The sequence below is a fragment of the Simochromis diagramma genome, unplaced genomic scaffold, assembly GCF_900408965.1.
Source record: "Simochromis diagramma unplaced genomic scaffold, fSimDia1.1 OVJJ01000361.1, whole genome shotgun sequence".
NCBI classification, from domain to species: domain Eukaryota; kingdom Metazoa; phylum Chordata; class Actinopteri; order Cichliformes; family Cichlidae; genus Simochromis; species Simochromis diagramma.
Genome location: NW_024386860.1, coordinates 14323951 through 14339130, shown reverse-complemented (window position 1 = coordinate 14339130; position 15180 = coordinate 14323951). Strand labels below are relative to the sequence as shown.

General features: G+C 42.2%; 1 long non-coding RNA gene across 1 annotated transcript; it reads right to left on the bottom strand.

Annotated features, from left to right (window-relative positions):
* Positions 1–4805: 4805 nt before the first annotated feature.
* On the bottom strand, positions 4806–5484 carry LOC120732848. The gene is made up of 2 exons (XR_005695691.1): positions 5342–5484; positions 4806–5171 (listed from the first exon to the last, which is right to left on the bottom strand). It is a non-coding gene; the product is annotated as an uncharacterized LOC120732848 (long non-coding RNA).
* Positions 5485–15180: the final 9696 nt, after the last annotated feature.

Here is a 15180-nt window from a genome sequence, read left to right as displayed (position 1 = left end):
TTTGTTTTTCCACAAGTTAAAAGGACTTCATGATCATGGTGAATAGGTCAGATAAATCTTCAAATTAAATAATAATAATAATAAAGTATTGTGCAGGGTTTTCACCAAGTTTTCACCAACTACAAAGACCTAAAATAAATTCATGTTCTAAGTTAGTGTATTCAGGGCTGGACCTGGACAGAAAATCGGCCCGGGCATTTTGACTAGAGACGAGCCCACCAGGTACTATAGGAAAAACCATAAAGCCTTTGAATGAAAACAAACGCTGTTGTCACAGTGATGTACACTGTCTTGTTGGTATATATGTATCAATCTAATAAACTTAAACCTACACCATCCTAAACAGTACTAAACAGTACCCGAAAGTAGACTGCTTGGTCGAGTTAACCTCCTGAACTATCTACAACACATGGTGAAAACCTGAAATTAAGACAGAGAAGACTAGAGGTGAGACGTGATCATTATTGATGACAGATTTAGATATATTTTCATAAACCATTCATTTGCCACATCAATAAACAGCATGGCATGGTAAAATATTTTTTCTAACATGGCAAACTTTAAAAAGTGAAAGGAGACAGAAAGACAGGTGAGAAAGAATACAACTTAATTGACTTTTTGATGGCATTTTACACACAGTACTGGTACAGAATCTAGAAAATGTGGGAAAATACTGGCATCATATACAGTACTTAGCTACTTCTGAAGAATATATGATGGGACCCTAAAAAAAATTACTATGTACAGTAATGGATTTCTATACATTTTACATCAGATGAAAACGTTTGCTGTAAGATTCAGATAACTATTTGTTAAAAGTGAGACATGAGAATAAGAAAAAAAAAAGTATATCTTTGTGTCCCCCTCTCCCTGTTAATGCCCTACCTGCCCCCCTGGCAAAACTTTGCTAGATCTGCCCCTGCACAGTTACCAGCTGTCAGCTACTTAGAAAAAGGATCCTGGTGTTATTTCTCTCTCAGAAACAGTTTATAACTTCCCTTCAACTCATTCATGTCACCTAAAAGGTAAACCTGTTTCTCCATCACCTGTTCAGCTCTGATGATTCAGTAAGGACATCTCCTGGTTTCATCTTCATGTTTCCCTCTCACCAGATAACCAAACCGATATCATGACCAGCAGCTTTTACTCCAGCAAACATCAGCTGATACTAGAAATTAATATTAAATAAATTCTAACAACAGCTGATCAAGCTTAAACGTGATGCTGTTGTTTAGCGCGACATCTGCTGATAAACAAACAAGAGAGAAAAGCCGATCAGCTGATCATTGCTCAGTTTCATGATTGAAGTAGAAACAGGAGAGGGAGGGGGAGAGAATGAGAGAAGAAGAGGCAGCTGTGCAGCAAAGGCAGAATAACTCCAACTTTGTCTTTTTCATTGTAGCTGAAGTCCGGGACAAACTGCGTTCCTTTTCACCTCAATACAAAATGCGCAATATTTTCTCTGAATACGAGACGATTCCCTTTTTTACCGGATGGTTGGAAACTCTAATAACTAACCTTACAAATAAAATAAGATAAAACAAGTTCAACATCAATAATATCATAGCACCCGCCCAGCAATATAGAAACTCCGTCATGCTCCGTCATTCGGAGGTGGGGTGCCCCCGGCCTCTCGGCCTGGGGCTCGGTCACTCAGGCACAGCTGGCTGCCGGCGGAGCTCATGGGCGCGTCACTGCAACTTCCCCTGGCTTCTGCTCCGCGGCTGCTGGGTGAGCCCTCATCTGGGACTCTCCTCAGCTCTTTCTGGGACAGTGGCGTGGCTGCCCCTCTGTTAGTCTTCCTTGGTCTCTTGTGTTCTGGGGGCCTCTGGATGTCTGGAGTTTTGATCTCCTCCATACCTGCTTCATGCCCTGGAGGACGGGGCTGTGGCCCCCCCACACCCTCTAGCAGATCATTACATGAAGGAACCTTTTAAAAAAACAAGCGCGTCCATGCTCACAGGTGTACACACGGGTGATCACACCCACAAACTACACCCTTTTTGGCTCCTACCTCAAAGCACACTGTGTTCTGTCGATCTTATGTGCTGCACAATAATGTTTAATATTTAGTATTTACTGTCATATTCCCATTTATCATTGTGATGTTGTTTATTCTATTACTCTTGTTTTCTTTTTTCTTTCTCAACAGGTGATCCAGGTGATCGATATATGCATTTTTTTTTTTTTTTTTTTTTTTTTTTTGCCCATTCTGTTGGTTTTTGTTTTTTGCCCTTCTCCCCCGTCCCTCTTCTCAGCTGTTTCTCTTTCCCTCTTTCTTTTTCCCCTTCTTTCCCACAGTCAAGTCTGTCCCATATTCAACAAGAGAAAATAAAATAAACAATAAAAGGTGAATCAAATGGACCATTATGGCAAGGCTGGGATGGTCAATTTGGTAAAGTAAATCCGTTGGGCATCTTTCTTTGCCTTTAGACAATAGTTCTGATGGCAAAAGAGCCAAACGGGACAGGCAAAAAAAAAAAAAAAAGAATGACATGAAAATAATTTGAATGAAAACAACGGAATTAGAATGAACAGAACAGAATTTGAATCGAAACAATGGAATTTGAATGAAAACAATGGAATTTAAAAACAAACAACAGAATTAGAATGAAAACAAAGGAATTTGAATGAAAACAACAGAATTAGAATGTACAGAACAGAGTTTGAATGAAAACAACGGAATTAGAATGTACAGAACAGAATTTGAATCGAAACAATGGAATTTAAACAAAAACAACAGAATTAGAATGAAAACAACGGAATTTGAATGAAAACAACGGAATTTGAATAAAAAGAGTAGAATTAGAATGAAAACAAAAGCATTTGAATGAAAACAACGGAATTTCACTAAAAAGAATGGAATTAGAATGAAATGAATAAAAAAAAAAAAAGAAAAAAAAAAAGAAACTCCGTCATGCTAGCTAGTACACAGTACGAGTTATTGTAACTGACAGTAAAAAGTCAGCATAACGAAAATAAACTACACCTAAACTTGGTTTATATCTGACCCAGATAGACTGCAGGTCATAACTTCTTACCTGAAGTTCAGTTCACCGCCTCGGGTCTCTGCTCCTCCTGCCTTTCCGTCATCCACCTGCCAGCGTGTTACATCTGCTGGCCTCCACCACTTGCTAATGTTACTGAATCTGTGGATTCAGTAACATTTGGTGGTGGCTCTGCAATAGCCACCACCAAACAATTGAGTTATTTTTACACACCTCCCAGCATCTGGCCAATCCACCACCTTTCAGTGTTTATGAAGTACACTTCATGGCACTCCTGCTTGCATATCTCTGACATCTTAGTGGTGCAGCAGCCGTCGATAGAGCCAGCCCTGCAAACCTGTGGATGGACGTTGCAGTGGACAGTGGGAGGATGCATCCTTAAGCTCTCTTTGCAGACCACCCTATGTGATTCGCCACTTGCCGACTAGATGAGACAAACCGCAGGACACAGTTGCAGCACCCCATCCATGGCTGATCTATCTTCAGCAGATCCAGCAACACTGCCAGGGACTTCCTGGCATGTATTGGAGTTGTGACAGAAATGGTCCGGGAACAGGACACTCAGGTTAATCTCGTGTGGACACATGTACATAGCTGCAAACATTGTAGTCTTCAAATGCTGCTTATGCATTGCACATTTGTTTTTTGTTGTTGCTGATATGTACTCTCTTTATTTGTAATTATGACTTGGCATCATGTCAATACCTGTTGATTAAATGGATTCAGTGACTATTACTGTTTGATTCCATTTATTGCGAAAATAAGACTTGTAACGTCCAACACAAAGGGCACAATGTCACCAAATGATTTAAAGGAAAGTGTCTGCAATGCAGGAAATAGAAGGTGTCTGGTGCCTGGAAAATCATCTCAACACACAAATGTCACAGAACTGTCAAAGAAAATTAGAGGGGCGCAGCAGTCATTTTGGGATCAGACGTTCCAGGATTGAAAAAAGTCTGTCCCTTCGCTCCTTGCTCTCATGCGCCCTTCTCTCCTCTGCCTCCCTTTGTTGCTGCATGTCCTCCCTGATGAGGTTGAGCAGCTCGTCATCCCGATCCCATTTCCTCTTCCTTGCTGTTGTCCGTGGCTGACTGTCTCCCTCATCAGTGTCAGATTCTGCTACGTTCTGGTCACCCACTGCTGAACTTGGCCCTGGAGTGTCCTCAGGGAGAGTGGACAGTAGGAAAGGGGGCCTGATGGACGGCCTCTGTCCTATTACTTCGTCCATGAGGGCATACCAGGGCCAAGTGGCAGCAGTGGGCTTCTGTTACGGCTGTGGCCATGTGTGGGCTGTTTTCTGTCTGTGTTTTCTGTACTGTGCTTAAGACTTTTCCAGGTCCCTCCCCTAATGAGGAGTCGTGAGCGACTGATTGGACCATGGAGCGGTTGACTACTTTCAAAAGGCCGCTCTGACAGCTCCGAGAGGGGGGAGAGAGAGAGTGGAACGAGCGAGTAGCCGGCCAGCCGTCGCAGCCCTGACCCTGGTGTTCCCAGCCCGTGCTTATCTTGTGTATTTGTGAGAGTGTGAAATTGTGAAAGCCGCTCCTAGTGAATTAGTTGAGCGCTTAGGCACTCTTGGGTTGAAGCGGAAGGGGTGAGCTGCCTTTTCTTTTGGAATCGTTTTCTCCTGTTTTCCGGGTAGGGAGCGAGGGATAGCTCTGTCATTTGTTTGTTCTGTTTTTCTTTCCTAGGGTTTAGTTAGTTTTCTCTGGTGGGACTTAGTTGGTTTTGTTTATTATTTTGGCCTGGGCTCACCCTGGAGCTATGCTTCTTTTCCTTAAATAAAAACACCTTTTCACTCACAACTGGTTTGGATGTTTGGCTTGGGAACCAGGGCGGGGATTTGTCTCTCTCTCCTCCAACCTTATGTGCGTCCCTACCCGCCTAGACTGGGGGCGTAACAGCTTCCCACTTACACCCTCTCCTGACCCTGGATACTTGCAGTCCTAAAGGCAGGGGAAATAAAAACACGACAGTTAACACATGATAACACCACAACACTTCTTAGCAGGTGTACATTGACTAACTTGTGTCCTCGTGACTTATCTGCTTGAGAAGAACATACTTTGTATTTTGTCTTGAGGTTATCCCACTTTTTCCTTGCCTGCAAGGGGGTGACTGTCCCCTGCAAGCCCATCTTCTCCAGTATAGTCCCGATCACACCTGAAAAATAAGAGCAGACAGAAACCTTTGCAACTATGTTGATCCCCACATCCGAATGTTTGCACATCAGCACGCCAGAGTGATACCGAATGGACATCACAGGTTCTGTGCAGCATGAGGGTTCATGAAACTACACTCATATATGGGTGTGAATTGATTTGTTCTTGTACCTCCATGCAACAGTGGCAGTATTCTTCACCCCAGTGAAGAGGTGGTCGTTTTCGCCTCGCAATCTGATGAGGAGAGTTGTTTGCTCTTTGTTCCCTGCAACGTATCACAGACCGATTAATTAGCAAGATATAACGTAGCTGTATGTGAGTGGCAAAGCATGACAAACTGCTGGGGCCACCATACTAGTTCACGTGTAATCTATCACGGGGATTCTATGGATTATAAGCTAAACACAGGCATATGCCCAGAGACTACCAACAGAACCGCTATGGGGTTTTCACTTTTGTAACACCAGATTTTCAAGTACTTACATTTGAATGCGGATTCCTCTCCCACTGTCACGCCCGGTTCGCCCGCCATTGTTCCGATCCAAAATCCTTCTACTGGTTCGGAATTTATGCGGCAGGTGGCCCGCAATGACTCCTGGGATATAGTAGGAAATGAAGGATACATCGGACCCATCCTTAGAATTCAGGGCAAAGTAGGACGCATTTGTCGCCACATTTTGAGTGCTCTTTGAATTCGGACAGCCTTCGCCAAGTCGCTGTGACGTCATTGCATCCAAATATGGCATTTTAAGCATCCTTCCCCTGAATTCGGACACAGACAAAGTTGCAACATGTTTGCGTAGCTGTGTTGACCTAAGGAGTTCAGGACTTTGTGCACCACAGTCATTTGCATAAATCCTGAGACAGTCCTGTCCTCTGTAAGGAGTCAAACAGTTGGGTCTTGCAAAGAGGAAGGGGTTTTCTTCTGGGACTCCACACTCTAGTCTTCTGCTTATGAGCTGCGTTAGGGCTTCAACCATGTCTGGTTGACCATGTCTGCCCTAGAGACAGCAACCTTTCGGTCTCTTTTACCCTTAATTTCAACACGACTGAAATGTGCACACAGTTTTTGCTCAAACTTAGAGAGGCCAACTGCAACATCCTTATGTAGGGCAGCTGTGTCCCTCTGAAGAAACGCTTCCAGCTGCATCTTTGAAACCTCTCCTCCTCTTCTTCGATTAAATAAAATAATTTTTGACAGAGTTATTCTGCAAAGTTCCCCATAGGCTTGTGGTGATGGATTATTTTTCAATTTCTCTGATGCTTAATTTGCCATCTTTTCAAGATATTGGTGAAGACGCTGCACATCCTCAGTGAAAGGGAGTGTGGGTGGCTTGATAAAGTGCTTGTCACTCAGTGTTGTTAAAGCTCTGTGAAGGATAAGCTCAGACCATTTTGATGCGTACAGTTTTTTTGAAAGTCTGGGTTGACTTTTCCAGCTCATTGTCTTCTGCTGTCAGAGCCCTACACTGTATGATGTCACATATCTTGTGCAATGAGTGACCCAACTTTAGAGCAAGACTTGGAGTTTTATAGGAGAGCCTGTCTTCATCAAACCCAGCCACCTCCTTGACAGCTTGGATAAGTTTATGAAAATTTGCAGGTCTGATCGCATCCTCAAGGTTGTATATCGAATCTTCCTTGAGAAGAATGTAAAAGTCACTTCGCACAGCAGCAGAAACTTCATCATCTTTCATCACAGTTAAAAGCTTCCATACACCTTGGGATATTTGTTGACACAGTGTTGAGTCCACCATCATGGACAAGGACAAGACTTTTTCTTCCTGCCTTTTCATCAGCCTCCATCGTTTTGAGAGACATTTACGAGGTCTCTCCGAAGGTACATTCCTTGACAATACATGCAGTGCACATTAGTGATGTGCGATACCACTGATTTTCTTTCCGATCCGATACAAAGTAATATTCAGGGTGGTATCGACGATACTGATCCGATACCGATACTTTGTACAAAAAGTTATTTTATTCATTGTATCTCAAATTATAGCATCATAATGATTACAGGACATCAGATTACTTGTTCTTATCACTTAATAATGTAGGGTTCATCATATAGAAATAAAAAAACTGAAGTTGTGCACTATTTGAACACCTTGCCTGCCAGCAGCACTAAAGGACTCCGTGAGAGATGTCTGTCTCGCCCTAGCAGCACCTGTCCCTCTCCTCCTCTTCAGTTCGCCTCAACATACACTTGTCATATTCTGTGATATGATTTACTCTGAGGTGTTTGACAAGGTTAGTGATGTTGCCACAACCATACATGCCAACCCTCCCGATTTTTCTGGGAGAATCCTGAATTTTAGTGCCCCTCCCGAAAATCTCCCGGAGCCACCATTCTCCCGAATTTCTCCCGATTTTCCACCCGGAAAACAAAATTGAAAAACCCTATCGCAGAATTCCAGTTTCTGCGAGTTTCCAGCCAATTCCAGTTTCCAACAATGGCGGCAGCGACTTAGTTTTAATATTACTCGTTTCTCTTTCTGGGTCGCAAAAAAACTTTTAACATATTTTTAGGTGAGAATGTAGCTGTGTAAACTTCAAATATCTGAGCCGACCGACACATCGTTTTCAAACCCCCGCGGTCTTTCGCTACTCGGGTTAAACATCATATATAAGTCACTTTGATAACTTAAAATTTTTATTGTTTGGCTTTTTCAGTGTTTTATTTGTTCGTGAGTAAATCGGCTTGGCTGAGATTAAAGTTATTAGATTAGATTAAATTAAATTTAACTTTATTAATCCCTCGGGAGGGTTCCTCTGGGGTTTTCACACAGCTGAATAAACGTCAAACAGAAAATGATTAAACAGAAGAGTTTACGTCAGTGCCCGGTTATATTTTAGATAGCAAGGAGCAGACAGCAGAGTTTCACTCCACCAAGGGAGCTCGTGACGTACTACCCGGCTTTCTTTAGACCACGAAGACCGGGTCCTCAGGTGGAAGCAGCCTCTGAATTTGGACACCCCCGCTGTTTCCAGGCCGGCCAATAATAACGGTGACATTTAACGTATTTTATCCGATAAATAAACCCTGTAAAATGTATTTGCTCCCCCCCGGTACAGTACATGTGTACACTGGTACAGTACATGTGAGTGAAATTCTTGTGTACGAGCTTCACAAGCAACAGAGTTGTGCAAAAATACAATAACGTAAAACAAGCAAAATATAAGAATGGCTAAACCTGAGACTAATAAATATATGTACAATATATAATAGTATATGCATTACTGGATGTGTATACTAAATGTTTTTCTACTAGTGATGGGTCGTTCGCGAACGAAATGGCTCTTAGAGCCGGCTCTTTGACGTGAACGACGCGAGCCGGCTCCTTATCGCGAGCCGTCACGTGGGTTTTTTTTCTTTCTTTCTCTCACCCTCTCTCTTGCACTTTTTTTCCGTTTCACTCTGCACGCGAGCCTTGTGCTTTACGCTGGGCAGAGGGGGGAGGGGCGGTAGTTACACTCAGTAGCACAGGAACAGAGCCAGAGGGAGAGAGAGAGAAAGAGAGCCAGGGACAACAACGTCACGTTAGAAAGGTATAGTAATCATCCACAACTATTTTCGGTTGCAGATGATAAAGGATTCAGAAAGTTTATTCATGCGGGCCCATATGACAGAGAATATGCATCTTCTTTTTGTTTTCATATTATAGTTTATATTTAATTGCGTTGTGGTTTGCAGTGTTTTGTGTTGTTTTCACTTTAAATTTGTAAAAGGAAACAGCTGAAAATTTAAATAGTTAAAAGTTGAAATGTGAATAGTTGATTTTTGTATTATATGATTTATTTATTACATTTTATGTGGAGTGAATAAATAAAAGTATATTTACGGTGGTCCCTAGAGACAAAGCACATACAAACTTCAAATCACGTACGAACTCTGAAGCATGTACAAACTCCAAAACACGTAAAAACACGTACAAACTCCAAAACACGTAAAAACTCCAAAACACGTAAAAACACGTACAAACTCCGAAGCATGTAAAAACTCAGAAGCACATAAAAACTCAAAACACGTACAAAAGACAACAGAAGTGCTCCAGGATGCTGGGCGCAGTGTTGAGCTTTTGTTATCTTGTGGCTACACAAGCCAGCAAGTACCAACGACCGGATTTGGTGTGTGATAGTAACAGGTAGATTAACTTTTTTTTTTTTAATTATTTGAATATATATGAGTGCCTGTGTATAAATACACAAACAATACACACATGCTTTCAATTGTGTAATTTAAGTGATCTAGTAGCTCTGCTTTGGAAGTTCAGTTCATGCTAGAAATGTGTTTTGGAGTTTGTACGTGTTTTGTCTCTAGGGGCCACCGCATATATTTATATATAAACATATATAAATAAAACCACTTTTTTTACGTTAGTAATTCCTTTTGTGCATAATTTTATATTATTGTTAATAATAAATAAATTAAAGCAACAAAGCAACCTGAAGAGCCGGTTCGGAGCCGAAAGAGCCGGCTCTTTTTAGTGAGCCGAACCGAAAGAGCCGGATCTCTAAAAAGAGCCGGAAATCCCATCACTATTTTCTGTGTGTATACATATTTTACAAATTATATAGAGTAAACAATAAAATAAAATATATAAAAAAATATACAGAGTTGGTTGAGCCATGTGCAAAACAAGTGGCATTAATGTACAGTGTGGAGTGCATAATGTTGAAGTTCCAGTAGTGGAGGTGAGGTGTCTTATGAAGTGTTCAGCAGTCTGATGGCCTGGTGGAAAAAGCTGTCCCTCAGTCTGCTGGTACGGGACCGGATGCTGCAGAACCTCTTTCCTGATGGAAGTAGTCTGAACAGTTTATGGCTGGGGTGACTGGAGTCCTTGATGATCCTCCCCGCTTTCCTCAGGCACCGCTTCCTGTAGATGTCCTGGAGGGAGGGAAGCTCACCTCCAATTATCCGTTCAGAGCACCGCACTACTCTCTGGAGAGCTTTGCGGTTGCAAGCAGTGTTGTTGCCATACATCCAGTGAGGATGCTCTCAATGGCACAGCGATAGAAGGTTCTGAGGATGCGAGGGCTCATGCCAAATCTTTTCAGTTTCCTGACAAAGAAGAGGCGCTGCTGCGCCTTCTTCACTGGTTTGTTTATGTGTACTGACCACGTAAGATCCTCAGCCAGATGTACACCAAGGAAGCGGAAGCTGCTCACTCTCTCCACAGCAGCGCCGTTGATGGTGATGGGGGTGTGTACTTCTCTGCACCTCCGGAAGTCCACTATCAACTCCTTTGTCTTTGCGACGTTGAGGGTGAGATGGTTGTCTTGACACCAGTGGGTCAGGGCACTGACCTCCTCCCTGTAGGCCGTCTCATCACCTTTGGTGATAAGACCCACCACTGTAGTGTCATCCGCAAACTTCACAATGATGTTGGAGTTGTTAGTGGCCGTGCAGTCATAGGTGTAGAGTGAGTACAGGAGAGGGCTCAGTACACACACCTGTGGTGCACCAGTGTTCAGTGTGATGGGGGATGAGGTGATGCTGCCCAGCCTGACCACTTGGAGTCTGTCAGACAGGAAGTTAAGGATCCAGCTGCAGAGGGAGCTGCTCAGTCCTAGATCCTGCAGTTTCCTGTCCAGCTTCGAGGGAACGATGGTATTGAATGCTGAGCTGTAATCTACAAACAGCATTCTCACATACGTGTCTCTTTTCTCCAGGTGTGACAGGGCAGTATGTAGTGTCAGGGCTATGGCATCATCAGTGGACCTGTTGTGGCGGTATGCGAACTGTAGAGGGTCCAGTGAGTCGGGTAGTGCAGAGCAGATGAAGTCCCTGACAAGCTTCACAAAGCATTTGCTTACGATGGGGGTCAAGGCTACAGGTCACCAGTCGTTTAATGAGGAGATGGTGGAGGATTTGGGTACAGGGACGATGGTGGCCATTTTGAAGCAGGCTGGGACTACAAACAGAGAGAGAGAAAGGTTGAAGATGTGTGTAAACACTCCAGCCAGCTGAGCCGCGCATGACTTAAGGACTCGGCCGGGAATCCCGTCCGGACCATGGAGCTTTGCGTGCGTTCACCTTCCTGAAGCACCTCCGCACATCCTCCTCAGACACAGTGTGCGCACTGACATCATCCGCGGTGCGCACACTGTCCGGTCTCATGGTGTTCGCTGTGTCGAATCCAGCGTAGAATACGTTTAGATCCTCACACAGAGAGGCCGTGGTCTGCGGTGTGCTGGTTTTCCCTCTAAAGTCTGTGATTGTGTTTAGTCCCTGCCACATACTCCGAGGATTGTCAAACTGTTGCTCCACCCTGTCCCTGTACTCACGTTTGGCTGCTTTGATCGTCTTCCGGAGTTGGTAATGTGCGTGTTTGTAGTCCGATGTGTTCGCCGACGCAAAAGCGGTGCTCCGTGCCGCCAGTTGATTTGGGAAGGATTTAACTGTTCTGGATGGGACGACATCTTCCACGCATTTCCTGATGAATCCGCAGACTGAGTCTGTGTACTCATCAATACCATTAGCAGCCACGTGAAACATTTCCCAGTCCGCGTGATCAAAACAGCCCCGCAGCGTAGACTCCGATTGGTCCGTCCAACAGTGCACCGCCCTCATGGTTGGAGCTTCCTGTTTCAGCTTCTGCCTGTAGGCAGGCAGGAGCAGGATGGCGCAGGGGAGGGTTTTGTACGCATCCCGGAAAGAGGTGTAGCAGTGGTCAAGTAGCCGGTCTCCATGAGTGTTGAAATGGATGTGTTGGTGGAGTTTTGGTGAAACTTTCTTCCCTTATTAACCCTCATGGGTTACCATAGAACCTACCATAGAACCAAGTCCGCCAGAGCTTATATTATATTTTTACATGTTGTAGAGCCATTTTTGGGAGCATTTCAAGTTGATATACATCAATACAACCATTATAGCCCAAATTTTAATATGTCTGCATCAAGTGCATAGTAATTACATAAATTGCAAAAAAGTGCAATAAACTACAAAAAAAATTAAAATCGGTTTTGTTTTTTTAACATACATCTCTAGTTAGAGACATTTAAGAGGCTTATCGCTCAAAACTGTAAATACAAAAAAAGTTGCACAAAATAGTTTCCCACCACAGGAAATTTATTTTGAGTGTCTTCAGTTTTATTTTTGAAATACACCAATTTTTATATACTGCAGGAAAAACGAAAATAAATATTATAATGCAAATTTGCAAAAAAAACAGCATATGCATCAAAATAAACTATTTCCAGAAGTGCAATATGAGTCCTAAGCATCCCAGAAACGACACAGAAAGTCATAAAGTCAAACATAACTTTTAAAAACACCAGTATAGGCTCATGAGGCCCTGATGGTAAAAAACGACATTTCTGCAAAATGACGTCACTTCCGGTTTCGGGCAGGACATGGCGGACATGCGATAGTTCACGCTGATGGACATAGGAAGTGTTACAAACAACTGATCGGATCGGCAAAGCGTGTTTATGGAATATTATGTTTTTGTTGCTGCAAGTGCTTTTTATGCAGTTTTTGCAAAGCTATATGTGGAAGGAAACTGTGACCAGGACAAGCTGATGGCATAAGATGTAAGTACAACTCCTCCGGTTTCATATGCAAAAAAAATTATTGCGCTAGCTTATGTGGTTGCAGTGCTACCAGGACTTAAAAATAGTTACGCAAAACGGAGCGTCTCCGCTCCGACCGGCTTTAAAGGGTTAAAGTCTCCGGCTGTGATAAACGTCGCCTCTGGGTGTGCGGTTTCCTCACTGCTGATCGCGCTGTACAGTTCCCTGAGTGCTCGGTCAGTGTCGGCTTGTGGGGGAATGTAAACAGCCGTAATAATCACTGCTGTAAATTCCCTCGGTAGCCAGAATGGCCGGCACTTGATCATCAGGTACTCCAGGTCCGGAGAGCGTATGGCCACAACACCTCACTCTTGGAGCACTTTTTTGCCACATGTATCGCAAACCATGTCTCAGCTGTTTGTGGAGGTAAAATAAGTCCGCACATGACTCCGATTACGCTCAGCCATTGTTGTGAGTGCACACGCCAAGGGGCTGCTAGACATTTATACAGCCGCATTTCGCACATGACTATGAAAGGCGGAAGAGGAAGTAGTTCCTTTGAATGTAGACAATCCAATGTTATAGTTTCTTTCCACTGTGTTCCTGTTAATGATAAACTACAAATTTACTCTAAATTACTAAAATATCGATATTTCAATGTGAGAATGGATTCTAGAACGTGAATGATTGGTATCGGAGGAATCGATATTTCAGGATCGATCCGCACATCACTAGTGCACATACTGTTTCACATCATAGTTTTTCTTGGATTTACGTTTTAGTTTTAATAGTCCACTACTACTTGTTAAAACATCTGTGTTGTGTTTAAAGTTACCCTTATTCCTCATTTTTTTCAAGCATCTTTTTACGATATTTTGAGGTTTTTTTTGGGAGTGCTAAAATTTGAGCAACTTCCGCATTCGTCTTCTCATGGGTCTTCAAGTGTCGGGCCAATTTTGACTGTGGTTTGTCACAGATGAAACAATAATTTTTTGGATTGCAAGTTGCAAGCAAGTTTTCACCTGCTTCTCTGTAGTATCTGCACCTTTAGACACTGACCCTTCAACCAAGACAATTTCTGTGCTGTCTCTGATTTTTTTGAATTTCTGGCGAAAGTTCACTGCAATCCTCGACTATGAGCATATTTAAAGGTTTTGAACGTAGGGGGGTAATTTCAGCTGAACTGTCTGAGTAACTGCTAGAATGCGGTATATATTCTTCCCCTGACATCTCTTCACTTGAACTAGTTTCTTCACTAATCTTGAAAAAAAAACAAAAACCAACAAAAATATGAAAAATAAGTCTACATCATGTATTTTAAGTACTAAAATTTAACAATATAAAATCTTACAATAACCTACCAGTTCAAGTCCAAACCTTGTGCTTTTGATGTAACAGGACTTGTGCCAGATACAAGATTACACGAGACAGATGAAAAACAGAACGTGTTTATGTATTTACATTACAAAAGATATTCAAGTACTTCCATGCAGCTTAATGATTTTAGGTTCCCAGAACAAAAGCAAAAATTACATATCATACAAAAGACATTTGTTTAGGGATGGTTTTTGAGAATTGGTAATTAACTTGTACATGTTCGAGACGAGTTGGTACTAAAGTATCAAAGTAGTGGAACAAATGGTGTCACAATATTTATTTTACATAAATTGATTTTAATGGTCCACTAATAATGACCACGTTGCATTTTTTTTTTTTTTTTAGTCAATGACTGAAGGTTAGATGGAGTTTTATTTTGCCGTAGTTTGGCAAACTGGTATTACTCCATTAAAAGGCCTGTAATAGCTGGTAATACTAAAAGCAGAATGCTGCTTGATGTAGTCAGGAAAGCAGAACTTAAAAGTTTACTTCTAAAACCTGTTTGTATGTCTTCACTGGTTACTGAATAACTTGTGTCATTAATATTTGACACAAGAATCAGATTAAAATTGAAATGAGTTGAATATTTCCATAAGAATTAGAAAGCTGCCAGCCTGACAATGTTTTGCTCATGAATGTGTTCACATTCTGTTAAGCAGAATTCACACACCGTACCCCAAGTTATTATACACTGGCAGATGACAGAATAAAAACAGACAAATGTAAGAAAGCTGGTGTGTAGTGTAGAGCCAGTAACTTAAAAAACATAAGATAAGTGAATAAATAATGTGCCAGCAGAAACAATAAATTAAATATTACAGGTAATAACTTCCTCTTGTTAATAGAGTAATATCTTGACAATCATCTAAAATAAAAGGACAAGAATACTCACCTTTACATTTCACACAAATCAACTTGAAAGCAGGAAAATGTGCATTACAAAAGGCACACACAATTCTTTGATGCCATGCAGAAACTTCACTCATTTGCTGCGACCATGTGACATGAATACATACAGTAAGATCCAACATTTCAGGGTTTCCCCATCATCATTTAAGCATATTTTCTGATAGACTGACTATACTTTTTGAGTAAAAGAGCATCTGTGTAACCAC